This window comes from Kogia breviceps, chromosome 7, assembly GCF_026419965.1.
Source record: "Kogia breviceps isolate mKogBre1 chromosome 7, mKogBre1 haplotype 1, whole genome shotgun sequence".
In the NCBI taxonomy this organism is placed as follows: Eukaryota; Metazoa; Chordata; class Mammalia; order Artiodactyla; family Physeteridae; genus Kogia; species Kogia breviceps.
In genome coordinates, this window is record NC_081316.1 from 99,456,674 (window position 1) to 99,471,286 (window position 14,613).

At 39.1% G+C, this 14,613-nt stretch overlaps 1 protein-coding gene across 2 annotated transcripts in view; it reads right to left on the reverse strand.

Annotated features, from left to right (window-relative positions):
• Positions 1-7,546, reverse strand: part of RDX (radixin) — a 97,523-nt gene extending 89,977 nt beyond the window's left edge. For both annotated transcript variants that reach the window (XM_059069489.2, XM_059069488.2), the window contains exon 1: positions 7,352-7,546. The gene's annotated coding sequence lies outside the window, so the exon portion shown is untranslated. The remainder of the gene's footprint in view (positions 1-7,351) is intronic.
• Positions 7,547-14,613: the final 7,067 nt, after the last annotated feature.

Genomic DNA, 14,613 nt, shown 5'->3' on the forward strand with positions numbered 1-14,613 from the left:
AATTACTGAAACAAAATTTACTCCTTCCTCCCCACTCTTCTTAAATTTCTTAAAGTGGTCTTACCCTACCTCTTTTCCACACTGACTCCCACAGAACCAATGAAGCACAGTCATGGCAAGCAGTGTTAAGAGATGTCACCAGCATATATATCACCCATTTCCAGAAAATATATGAATACGTACTGAAACAGTGCCACATTTCTCAGACGAAACATTCACATAAAACATTCTCTTTGTCCTTTAACTCTGAGGGTGACCCTAAAACAGCCTCTTTTCTGCAGTACAATGGAAAAAACAGCCTCACACTTAACACCTTGAGCTCTATTAGTCAGTGACACAACAACAGACTCTTCCCACCTGTCAGGTGGTAAAACAGGTGTTAAGTCTGTCCATACTGGGCCTACAGTGATGCTTCAATAATTTATACCAGGCCGCCTAATTTTACTCTTAAGAATTTCTTTTCCCCAAGTCTAACTGTACTTCTTTTTCTGTCTTTTGAGACACCTTCTCTGAACATAATTGTGGTCTCTCCGCAGTCCTCTGCCAACTTACTGTGGGTTTGGGAAGCAGGGTAACAAAGAGAAGTATAAACTGAATTAATAAGGTAATTCTGGCAGTCAAACTAACACAATAATGGCATCTACAAAAGAAAAGTTCTTAATCATTATTTTCCCCAACATGGGCCCCTCTGGTAAAGCCTATGAACCCCTTCCTAGAAAAGTATTTTTAAATGTACAAAATAAAATACACAATATTACATTAAAAAAATCAAGCATACTTATAATATCAAAAATATAAAAATATATGATACAATAATATATATGCTTCTTTGTTAACCTTTAAGTCACAATATCTACCAGTGTATCTAATAATTAAACTTTAAGTAATAATGGGTATTAAATGTCATTTTGAGATCTGCAATAACAGTTATGCATCATGAAAATATCTGCAATTTCTATTAGAAACAGTCTCTGCTACTGCTGCCCACATTCGTAATGGAAGAAAACGTGTAAATAAAGATGCAACTTTTTTCACTATTCAAGTTCACAGACCCACAGGTTTAAAACCTCAAATATACAAAGAACTACGCATGCTGATTAAATTTTTTAGCTCTGTTAAGTACTGAATTTAATAGCAATAATAATGTACTTTTACCTATATAATGCCATGTGACTCCACAAGTGAAGAAGAGGACAAGAATTTTTAGTTCCATTTTGCAAAAAAAGAAATAAGGCCAAAAGCAAGGATAAGGGTAGTAAATGGAATTATCTGTAGAATGCTCACTCTTCAGCCACTTTACCTACATTATCTAATCTTCCTAATAACTGCCCTTCCTCACTCTGCCCAAGATAAGTATCACAATCCCCTGTTCTTCTAATTAAGGAAATTAAGATTCAGATAAGTCACTTGCCCAAAGTAATAAGGCTAATCAACAAAGTCATAGGTCCTTCTAAATTCAAGTCCTGTGCTCTTTTGGCTATCCTATTCTGCCTTCCTCTGACATCATTTTAGACAAGCTCATCCCAATTACCAGAGCTTTTCAAGAAGTGAAAGCTCTGTTGTTTTCAGGTCAAAAAGACTACCTCTAAAGATCTGTTGTAAGTGCACATTAATACTGGTATAGTCACCTCTGTAAATTAATATCCTGTAAGGGTGACAGGCAGTTCTAAATAAGGTATTAAGTGCTTGCTTTTGTAGGAACTGACTTTTGTTCAAGGAAATAAAATATTCAACATTTTAAAGCAATACACACATTACTGGAAATGCAAAGCAAATTTCCAGCACTTAAAACAAATATAAGGCACAAAGCAAAGTTTTACACTGAATTTAAATTCTTTTCTAAATGAATTTTGTAAATTTAAAAGAAACACCATACCTGTATTGCTTCCTAGGAGGGTGGAAAAACAATACATTACCATTTGCAAAAATTAAGTTTAAATGATAAAAGGTAAGAAAGCTAAATCCAGTCCAATTTCTTCATCTTACAGTTAAGGAAACATCAAAAATTCATATAATAAATGCTTAAAAATGGAAAAACAAAGATAGGTTCATGTAAGTCACCTAGGTAGAAGGAAAGAAGAAAAGTCTCAAACTGACCTGAGGAAATCTCACAATTGTATATATGTTTTGAAACACTAGCTATTACAGTAGCTTATTTTCAAAACAGAATAAAGTTAATATGTTTCTTAATTATTTTTAAAATTAGATAGTATTCGCTCATGCAGTCAATAAGGCTATATGGCAGTTCTATCATTAAGTTTCTAACTTTTGAGATATTCAATCCCCCTTTTGAGAAACTGGAATGGTGTCTGGCTCACAGTAAGCCCTCAGATGTTTGTTGATTTTGTTGGTAAATTAAGTTCATATATAATACTCACTTGATTATTATCAAGGGTAATACTTTCCTCTCGTCTTTTACATTGTAAAGTGAGCGAACTAGAAAGCAATAGGCTATAAGAGACAGCAACCATGAACGTGCTAGGAAAAAAAAAGAACTTCTCCCAACGAGGTCTCCCAAATTCAGGCCTTTATCATCTCTACCTAAGTCTCTTTCAATAATTTCATTTAATTTGACAATCAAATTAAATGTAAAGGCCACCTAATTTGACACATTTAATAATATCTATAATTATCATGCTGCTTGATGATTAGATGTAAATAGTAAGCACTTTAGGTATACAGTCATCCCTTGGTATCCACAGGGGATTGGTTCCAGGACCCCTCTACAGATACCAAAATCTAGGGATGCTCAAATCCCTTACACAAAATATATGTACATTTATATACATATATATAAATATAAAATATTATATTTGCATATAACCTACACACATTCTCCCATATACTTTAAATTATCTCTAGATTACTTACAATACCTAATACAATATAAATGCTATGTAAACAATCGTAAATACAATGTAAATGTTATGTAAATATTTGCCAGCATGTGGTAAATTCAAGTTTTACTTTTTGGAAATTTCTGGAATTTTTTTTCCAAATATTTTCAATCCAAGGTTGGCAGAACCCACAGATGTGGAGTGCCAACTGTATATACCAACTTTGCTTAATAACCAAACTAGGTTTTTATAGTTTCCTTAAGTCTAGAATCTAGAGACAGCTTAAATATCAAGAGCGCTCATGATGTCTAACAAAGTTTATTCCATCCCACACACTCAATAAAAGCCAAAGGGTGATAAGATTCAATTAACCATGGCTGAGATTTCCTATGTCCCCATTCTCCCTTTTATTAATGGTCCCTCTATTATACTCGTACCCACATCATTCTGAGTACTAATAGGATTTTCAGTTACAAACAACTACTCTGGTTAATTTATCAAAAGGTTATTAGTTAATTTACAGAAACAACAAGAAGTTTTGGGGTTTTTAAAGTACAAAACAAGAAACACCCAGAATTCACATCACAGAAGACTATGCTTACAACACTGTTACACTGAATATGAACTCCAGTTTATACACACAAAGAGCACTTAAGCAAAAACAATTTATGGTATACAAAATGGCACAAGTATATTCCCACTAGAGTGTGATGTTCTCATTATCTTACTGAACAAATGCAAAGAACATCTGGCATACGATTATAAATGTCTGAATGTATGAATAATACCTTAAAGCAGGGGTCAGCAAACTTTTTCTGTAAAGGGCCAGATTAAGTAAACTTTTTAGGTTTTGTGGCCCATACAGTCTCTGTTGCAACTACTCTGTTGTTGTAGCACAACAGCAACAATAGATAATATGTAAACCAATGAGCCATCATGTGTTCACATAAAACTTTGTTTACAAAAAAGGTAGTAGACTGAATGTGGCCTTCAAACCAGTTTGCTGACCTCTTCTCCAAAGGGTTAACAGTAAAGAGAATATTATTTTCAAACAAATCAAATTTACTAGAACCCAAAAGTTTCTTATTTCAAATATATGTAAATTATGTAGAAAAGCAGAAAAGGAACCAGTGTTACCAGAGCATCCTATTCATATGCATACTGTATTTACATATATAACTAGCCTCTATAAAATGTACTTTAGAATTCTTCTAAAAGGTAACTGATACTGCAATAGTTAAAAAATAACTGTGAATTTGCAAGAGTTTCTATATACATACTGGTTATTCAAAGAAAAAAAAAAAAAAACCTATACAACTACTAACCTGAAAGAACCCCTCTCTTCCAGGAAGTTAAAGCTAGGATTCACCATTAAATGGAACAAAGAAATAAAGAACTGAATCATATGGACCATATTTCCTTTCCAAACAGTTCCCAGGTAAAAAGCTACATATATAATAGGGACATTTCACTACCCAAAATCATAAACCCTTTTTTAAAGGACACCACTTTTCAGTGTCAGTTATATACCATACCCTAGAAGAAAAAAAAAAAAAAAAAAAAGTGAATTCACCTTCAATCATTAATCAAGAAAATTTGCACATGTACATGAACACTTTTGAGATTACCAGAAATTACATTTTTATTTCATTCAAATGATGAAAATCTGAGAAATACTAATTACTTAATGCTCAACACAGTAATGAACACCCTTTCAATGTCTGTTACAAAATAACCTTATTTTTAAAGACTTTAAAATCGCAAATAATGGATATATATAAAGTATATGTTTACCCTTGCATAAATATTGGCATTTTCCATATACTACAAGGAATAGCTAATAGCAATTACCTCTGAAAAACAGAGACCGGGACTGGGAGAGGTGTGGGGGTGGGTTCTGGGAAGCTGGGGAGAACTTTTACTTTTTCCTTAACATCTTTCTGGTTTTTTTAACTTTGTCATAAAATTTATTAATTTTATAGTCTTTAAAAATGGTTTAAAATATGTTCATTATTAATTAATATTGAAAAATATACCAGGAACTAATATGAACAGTAAAGGCAGGATTCTTCTGAAAGAGGCTAGAATTTCAGGAACTCTCTGGGGTCAGACTGGCCATTTCTGTCACACAACAGGTGAGGATATACTTGCATAAGTTAGGGAAGTTCCCTGAAGGGCTTTTAACACCATGAGGTTTAAAATAACCTTGTAAAGCTGGAGTCCAGTCTAGTTCCACTGAATCCAGTACCCCAAGGATAATATCAGGGTCGTGAGAAGTGCCCACTAGCTCCTGGTCTGCAGGAGGTCCAAGCCATCCAAGAAAGGGTGACTTCCTCAACTTCCCAGATTCACAGCAATAGCACGATATGATATTAACTCTACCCTATCAAGTATGTTCACCAACATGGCTATCTTCACAATCTTAATAGAGCACATTTTTTTAGGCTTTGGTCTTTGGGAAATATTGGTTAAAATTTGCCATTTTTAAATTGTACAAGTTGAACTGAATCAAGTTAAAAATGGAAGAAAAAACAAGACTCCCATCATCATTCAAGATTTCAGGCTCCATTGTATTAGACTACACACAGATTACATCAGAAGATTGAGAACTGAAATTAAGATAAAAGTACATAAAGACTTTCATTTCAACTGCCTGCCAAAGATAAAAATGAATAATAAAATCCAATTCTGCTCTTGGGAATAGTGAAGCAAAAAAAAGAAGAAACAAGCCTTGTTCTCTCCCTGAGACTGAGAGTTAACAAAAGAGAGAAAGAACAGCAGTCTGTCATTCCTCACCGCCACAGAAAAAGGGATATCAGTTTAATTTCCAGTTAATACAAATGTCCAAAACAAAGGACAGACTAAACATACTTTCCCCACGCTGAAATTAATTACATTTAACTTCTGAGCCTCTCCTACATGTTCTACCATGCTTGGGAATACAGGCGTGAACAAAACAATGTATAATCCACTAGGGCAAGAATTTAACATTCCTAAATGCCACAAATTTTGTCTCATTTAAATAATACTGTAAAGAATTCCAATGCATGTCTATTCATTCCTCACTAATAATGTATTGTTTATTGAATCCCATCATATATAAAAAAAAAGTGGTTTAGCAAAAGAAAGTCAGTGCAATCAACTTTATAGGATACCATTAACTTCAAAAGAAATGTTTTATTCAATACATTTTACCACATTTGAGGTAATTAGTCTCTGGAAGATAAAGCCCACTGGTTAAAGTAATGTAATACTGAAAAAAAAATTTTTAAATGCAATCCTGAATATTAGTCTCTCTTCTTAAATCCATCGATAATAATGCTGTTATGGCAAATGGATTAAGCCATTATTTATCCAGCAAAATGAACGGGGCAATTGTTCATTCAGAGCTCCGTCCGAAATATGAAAGAGTATTTAGTGTTCTAAAAAATGTATGCTCCATAAACAATAGATTGCAATGTCAAAGTCCAAGTGCTCGTTTATCAAATAAACCCTTATTATCTTGGGTTTTTACATTTACATCATGCCCGTCTTAGTGCCACAGAACTCATTAAAATTTCCTCTACACAAATCTCAACTGTATTTTAAAATGTATCTTTGATGAAGTTGACTTTTAACCTATTTCCAGCCTCATTAATAACCACTCCTTAATGGTAAAGAACGCTAAATACTTGTTGTGAATGGTTAAAGAACCATGCCACATCTGTATAAAAAGTGAAGTGCTCTATTTAAACTGCAATAATACAGTGCCCCCCCCCCAACCGCTTTCAAAGTTAGCCCGGGAATTAACTTTACAACCCTTTAAAGAAAGGGGGGACTGTAATGTACTCAACTTGTCTACTGGGGTCTAATATACTAAACTGGGCTGCCTCAAAGGCCGAAGAAAGTTATGGGGATCGGAGGCCGCCTTCAGCAGTAGAAGCAGCAGGTAGAGCCGGGGCCAGAACGGCGGCCCCCGCCGCGCGGGTGCTGGTGGCTAAGGGCGGTTCGCGCCCCAAACCCCGTAATGCAACATCCCTTTGCCACCAGGGCGGAACACACGTTCTCTAGTAATTCAACACCCTTACTTTCAAACTGTAGGCCGGGGAGAAGAAGTTGTAATAGATTCCTTCCCTACTTGGCAAAACGTAATTTTTCCTAGGCTAAAATCTGTATTCTCAAACTGCCTAGAAGGGACGAGCCAGGCCGAGCCCGGGGCCGCACCCGATCGGCGGGAACGCGACCGAGCTCGAGGCGGAGGGGGTCCGGGGCGGACGCTGAAGGCGGACCCACGCCCGAAGGGAGGACAAGCGCGCGCCGGCGTGTTCAGGCCGCAACCAGACTCGGGCAGAGCCTCGCGTTTCCCGCGGCCCCGGATGCGGCCTGGCCAGCAGGGCTGTTAGGGCAGCGACACCGCGGCCCTCGCGGCGCGGCCGCCGGGCAGCACTGGGCCCCGAAACTTCTCGCCGCCACCTCAGCGTCTCCGGCGAAGCCCGGGAACGGGAGTGGGGGAAGGTACGGCGCCGGCGGCTTACCTCGAGAGCAGGCTGCTCCTTCCCGCCCTGAGTGTGGCCGAGGCGCTGCGCGGCGGCGCCGGGTGTCGCGGCTGCGGCAGGGAGGGAGAGGCGGTGGAGGGAGCGATGGGCCGCGAGAGACGAGAGGCGCCGCCGCCACCGCAGACAGCTCTGCAATATGGCTGCCTGGCGGCTCCTCGGGGGAAAGGCGGGGCTGCCCCTCGCCCCCCGCCTCCCCCTGCCGGCCGGCCGGCCTCGCGCCGCGTCCCGAGCAGCGACGCCGCAGTTGCCGCCGCCACCGACGCCACCGCCGCTGCCAGACCTCCCGCGCCCCGCCCCCCGCCCCTCCCAGCCCTGCGGGCTCGCAGCCGCCAGCCGCGCGGGGCGTCTCGTGGGGTCCCCATCCCGGGCGGGGACTCTCGAGGGCGGGGCTGCGGCTCCGGAGCCCCGAGGGAAAGAGGGAGAGCGCGGGGGTGGGGGACTCCTTCCGGGGAGGACTGGGCCTGAGCTAAGCCAGATGCTCAGGGAAGAGGAGCCGCCCAACCCGGAGCTGGGAGTGGGCCCGCCGCCTCCCCTCGACGGGTGGAAACTTGAAACTCCCTCTGGTGCCAGAAAACTCACCGAGGGCGTTTCTATCGCCCCCAAGGAGGAATTCTTCCCCGAGGGAATCCAGAACCGAGTCGAGCGTGTTACTTGGCTGTTCAGCTTGAAAATCCTGGACCTGGAGAGAGAAAAAGACCTGCCTTAGAGGAATTTATGCATGCAGTAAAGAACTTTACATTATTTTGGCAGAATTTACCCAACTAGAAAAACTTGCTTTTTCAGGGGCAATTTTTAAACCCCCACCGAAACCTCGATGGATATGGCCCCAATCGAGAGTGCAGATTTTTATCCAGGCAAGGATATTTGATAAATTTTTATTATCTCTGGCATTCTTTGGCAGTTGGAAGAAGTCGGTTAAAAGGAAAATGTTGGAAGTGGGACGCCAAAGAGCAGCCAAACCTAAATTATCCTAGACTTTGTGAAAGTTAGGCATTTGATTATGGTGTGACTCTAGCCCACTCACTTTAGTGGTCGGGACTAGATAGACTTCTGGTCGATGTTGTGTCATCTACTCCCAAGCCCCTGGTATTTTCTGCTGGGATTCAAAGAGCAAAACTTGCTCTGAGTATAGAAAGAGAAAGTGCACAAAATCAGATTCGCCGAGCTTGCTCCGTTTGCAGTGCTTTATATACTTTTTATTAATAAACTTTAGATTCAAATAAAACCTCACGAGTGTACTTAACTTCTATAGAACAAATAATTCATATCCTTCCTGCCTTAGCCTTCCCTGAGACAATAGCTTTTCCAGGAACTCTCTCCCCGATTACTTTCACTAAATTTACTCTTTAGTGAGTTTCTACCATTGCGCTTTGAGACCTCTCTGAACAATTAAAAGCCCCAAGAGTTAACTCAAAAGCCTTTAGATTCCTCAAGAATGGGAACCAGGTGTATGCTTTTTTTTTTTAACTATAAGATTACTCCCTGACCTTCTCCCTGGGTGCAAGAGTTAGCCAGGTGACTGTCCCGCCTTCCACAACGAGCTGCGTGGATAAAGATTGTCAAAGTATTTAAAGATAGTCAAAGTATTGTGTAAATTCCTAGATAGTACACTAATCGAACATACTTTTGCAACAGAAAATGAAGCATTCATTATCGTTTGTCACATGCCAGGCACTGGTGTGAAATGCTTTACATGACTATTTCTTTTAATAATTACAACAACCTTGAGTTTGGGGTAAATATTATTATTGACCTTTTTAAGAAACCAATGAATAAAGAGAGCCTCAAAGGAGTTAAGTAGGGACTTCCCTGTTGGCACACTGGTTAAGAATCTGCCTGCCAGTGCAGGGGACACAGGTTTGAGCCCTGGTCTGGGAAGTGTGCCACGACTACTGAGCCTGAGCTCTAGAGCCCGCGAGCCACAACTACTGAAGCCCACGCTTCTAGAGCCCATGCTCCGCAACAAGAGAAGCCACCGCAATGAGAAGCCCGGGAACCGCAACAAAGAGTAGCCCCTGCTTGCCTCAACTAGAGAAAGCCCACGGGCAACAACAAAGACCCAACACAGCCTAAATAAATAAATAAATTTATTTTAAAAAAGGAGTTAAGTAATTTGCTTGATGTATTTTAACAGAGCTAGGAAGTTGCAGAGCTGTGACCAAACCCAGTATTACTTGACTCCAAAGCCTTGATTTTATCCTATACTATTCAACAGCAAGCAGACCAAAAATTGTAATACTTCAGTCAGCCATCATATTAGTAAATATTTAAGTAAAGGATAATATTCAATGCTAGTGAGATCAAAAGGGTACTCCCAGACATTGTGAGTGGGAGTGTAAACTGAAACAACCTATTTAGAAACAATTTGGTGCTGTGATTCAACCTAAAAAAATGTTCATACTCTGAGATTTTTTCTGAATGAAATAATCTGAAATAGAGCAAAAGTTTTGTTCATAAGCTGTATGTCACAATATTATTTATAAGATGCAAAAATAAAGATTATGGAAACTAAATGTCTTAAAAGTAACCATAAATACTTTGTAGCATTTTAGGTAACAATTGAAAAAGTATAGTATTAAGTGAAAAAAAACCCCACAAGTTATGAAACTAACCATGTAGTATGATCACATTTATGTTTAAAAAAAAAACCCTAAGGGGCTTCCCTGGTGGCGCAGTGGTTGAGAATCTGCCTGCTAATGCAGGGGACACAGGTTCGAGCCCTGGTCTGGGAGGATCCCACATGCCGCAGAGCAACGAGGCCCGTGAGCCACAACTACTGAGCCTGCGCGTTTGGAGCCTGTGCTCCGCAACAAGAGAGGCCGCGATAGTGAGAGGCCCGTGCACCGCGATGAAGAGTGGCCCCCACTAGCCACAACTAGAGAAAGCCCTCACACAGAAACGAAGACCCAACACAGCAAAAATAAATTAATAAATTAATAAACTCCTACCCCCAACATCTTCTTAAAAAAAAAACCCATAAAACTATGAAGTGTTAGGAAAAAGGAAAAATTGAAACCCAGCGTTGTCTCAGGATGATGTTTCTATGGGCACCCCTCCCCCCCACCCCTTATTCTATTCTTCAGTATTTTCTGTATTACTTTTGCAGTGGAAAAAAAAAAATAAGGCTTAATTGAAAATTTTCTTTCTCAGTTTAATTCCAACACTTCAGATTTTAAGTGGTAAAATCACATTTGCTAAAACTACTTTTTTTAAGAAAACTGATATTATCAGTAGTTACAAAATATTTTTTATATATAGCACATAGTATGCATAAAAAAGAAAGACAAAACCAATCTATTACAATCTATTACTAAGTCTTCCATGCTAGAATCCTGCTCTACTCCACCACAATATATTGGCTAATTCTGAATTCTGGGAATCCAATGATTAGTTATAAAGCATTTGTCTCACTAGCTCGTATAAGTCTTTCTTAAAAATGAAGAAAATTCATTTTTGCAAGTATGGTTTATAAATGGAAGGTTGTTTTTTTTAATCTAGAATTAACATTGAGTTCCAGGCCTTTACTAGTTTGAATAACAGTTGGTCATCGCCCTCTAGATTCAGTAATGGGAAAGGCAAACAAACAATGCTGTGTAATATGCACCATGATAAAGATAAACACATTATTGTCAAGGAGACAGAAGAGAGGGTAATTAACTCTGCCTAGAGAAGAGAAAGATAAGCAGAGAAGGGGAGAGTGAAGGAATGAGTAGAAGTTCCCTAAGAGAAGTGAGGGGAAAGGCAATTAGCTTGGGAGGCACAGTGGAAAGATGACACTGATGTTTAGACATAAGAATATTTATAACCAGAGACTTCAGAAAGCTAAGTTGAGGTCCATTCGGGAAATTCAGAATTTGTCCTTCATCCTTGAGGAAATACGAGTCCATAAGAGGTATTCTTTTTTTGTTTGTTTGTTTTTAGTTTGTTGGTTGGTTTGTTGGCCACACCATGCAGCTTGTGGGATCTTGGTTCCCGGACTAGGGATCAAACCTGGGCCCTTGGCAATGAAAACACAGAGTCCTAATCACTGGACCACCAGGGGATTCCCATAATAGGTATTAAGAAGAGGAATAATGTGATCCGATTTATGTTTGCAAAGTAACTGGCAGCCATGTAGATTGCTTGGGAGAGAGGTTCAATGACAGTGAAAGCGCATGTTGAGATTCTGAGGGATGCCTTATGTAGACAGTTTTGCCTCTAGCACAAGAGGATGAGGGTCTGAATTTGGGAGGTTTGTGAGGATGAAAAAGAGGAACTAGAATCTTTCAAAAGATTTGAGAAGTAAGAGAAAAGGAGAAGTGAAAATGTTTTCAGGGTTTCTGATGGGTACCATTAAGATAAATGCAGATTGTAAAACATGTAGAACTGAGAGATGAAGATAATTAGGCAGGTTAGGAAGATGCTGACTTTTAAGTGTCTACAGGCGCTCTAGGACTCAGTAACTGGAAATATATGAACTACAAGTGCAGCAAATGAGACATCCAATAAATACTTGTTAAAGAAATGAACATATAACATGCTAAAATAGGCCTTTCATTTCCAACTATTTCTTTGGAAAATATAGTTTCGTTCACTACAGTTTAGAATTAAATTAATCTGGAGCACCATAACATACTAAAATATTTTTCCATCAAAAAGTTTTATTCACAGGACTTCCCTGGTGGTGCGGTGGTTAAGAATCCTCCTGCCAAGGCAGGGGACATGGGTTTCCCTGGTCCAGGAAGATCCCACATGCTGCAGAGCAACTAAGCCCGTGTGACACAACTACTGAGCCCACGTGCCACAACTACTGAAGCATGTGTGTCTAGAGCCCGTGCTCCACAACAAGAGAAGCCACCTCAATGAGAAATCCGCACACAGCAAGGAAGAGTAGCCCCTGCTCACTGCAACTGGAGAAAGCCCACGTGCAGCAACGAAGACCCAACACAGCCAAATTAATTAATTAATTAATTAATTTAAAATTTTATTCACTATTTTTAAAAAGCTACAACAATGTAAAATCACTATTTTTAAAACCTATACATAGAAAAAATACAAATGAGAATCTTCTGTTGTAAACTGTGATATTTCATACTAGTCACACTATCTTGCATATTTAAGTACATATTCACAATGTGTTCACCAATATAACAGACCTCAGTAAAAACAGGCAAAGTAAATAAAACTATCTTATCATCTGCTTTGTATGCCTAGTAAGCCATACAAATTTAACTGCTGATATAAGCTATAAAATTTCAGTACAGTCAATAGAGGTTTGATGTCCAATGTACCTAAACTAAGAGTCAAGAAACCACAGGTGGATTCCTACCTTTATTCTCTCCCTATCTAAGATTAAATTACATAGGTACATAATTCATAATGTGATCACAGATATGAGCATATAGTCTTCAACAAAGACAAGGTAAAAGTTATTGCTTAATCCTCTCTGCTTCGGTAATAAAGCCAATTTAGTTCATGATAAACAGCAATAACATTTCAGAGGTAAGTAATAAATGGAGTGGAAAGGGTCCAAGTGAGGAAATCTATAACCTTGGCTTTATTCCCAATTCCTACCAACAAGTTGCTAAGTGACCTTGAAAGAGCCAATGGACTAGTCTGTAATTTATTTCAAACAATGTTAAAAGAGGGAGAATGTTACATACACCTTTTGGGCCTGTCCCAGAGATTGTTTTAAGACATTGTAGATTTTCAGAACTAGACAAGGAGCTCAAAAAGCACTAAATCCCCTCCCCGGTATTATGCTGAAATGTCCATCCATCCCATCAGCAGTGGCTTCCTGCCACTGACTATGTGAGACTCTAGGAACATCTTTTCCTTTTTTTCTTTTTTTTTTTTTTTAATGGACTCAGTTTTCTCATCTACTAAGTAAGGGAGCTGGATTAGACAGACCATCTGTAAGCTTTCTTCAAGCTCTAAAATCCTTCAGTTCTGACTGTGACTCACATATAAAATATTTGATTCTCATACATAACAATGAGTAATTTCTAGAATTCATTATGTATTTTACGACATAAAGCATTTACATGGAGGATCACTTAGCATGATATTTCACAATTTTTGACTCAAATATCCATTAGTTTATGACCCATTAAGCTTTGTACATTGTTAGACTTTCCTTGCCTCATTACAGAGCTATAAATAAATAAATGATAAATATTCACCCTGAACTTAGCATTGAGTATTCTAGGCAGCTGTTTTCTAGTTTATAACACAGTTTTATTTTTGTGATTTAGTTTTATTCTAATTTAAACCTATACAACAGTGTTATTTACTGTCAAGGAAAGGTACCCAGCACTTTGCGAAGTGTCAAGATTTAAACTTTTCTGTGGTAGTTTTCAAATATAACCATAAATTATTTGATACCCATCAAGAGATGGTGCCTAATTTCCCTTCCCAGGAATGTGGGCTGGACTTAGTGACTTGCTTCTAACAAAAGAATAAAGTGGAATTGATGGCATGTGACTTCCAAGACTACATTATAAAAGGCACTGCAGCTTCCTTCTGGCTGGTTCTCTGTGGGATCACTTGCTTTGGGACAAACCAGACACCATGTCATGAGGACACTCAAGCAGCCTTATGGAGAGGCCCATGTGGTGAGAAATGGAGCCTCCTGCCAGGATCCCGTGAGGATGTAAGGGCTTCTGCTTACAGCCCTGTGAGTGAGCCACTGTGGGAGCAGATGAATCTTCGAGCCCCAGTCAAGCCTTCAGGGGACTGTAGCTACTACCAACATTCTGAATGCCACCACCTGAGAGACCCTGAGCAAGAACCACCAGCTAAGCTGCTCCTGAATCTCTGACCCACAGAAATTGTGAGATAATGTCTGTTGTTTTAAGTCACTGACGTTTGGGATGATTTTTTTAATGTAACAACAGATAACTAATGCATTTACCTATAAGAAATTTCTACTCTAATTAGGCCACTCCTTATTTTTTTCAAAAAATGATTGAATTACATAACACAATCACACAATTTTACAATAGAACTGGACAGGACTTTAAAGTTTGCCTCTTATTTTGCAGAAACAGAAATTAAGATCTGCAAAGTTTGTCTTGCTCAAGTCTGGTGTGCTTCCATTATTCCCTATCTCAGCTAGAAATGCAGGAGCCATCCTAACACTTTCCTTCACCTCCTTCATACCCAGCCTGTTACTATTTAATCCTGTTGCTTTTACCTCCTCTTGTGTCTGTCCACCTTTTCATATCTATCCCACTCCCAACCGGCTCACACAACAGTTACCT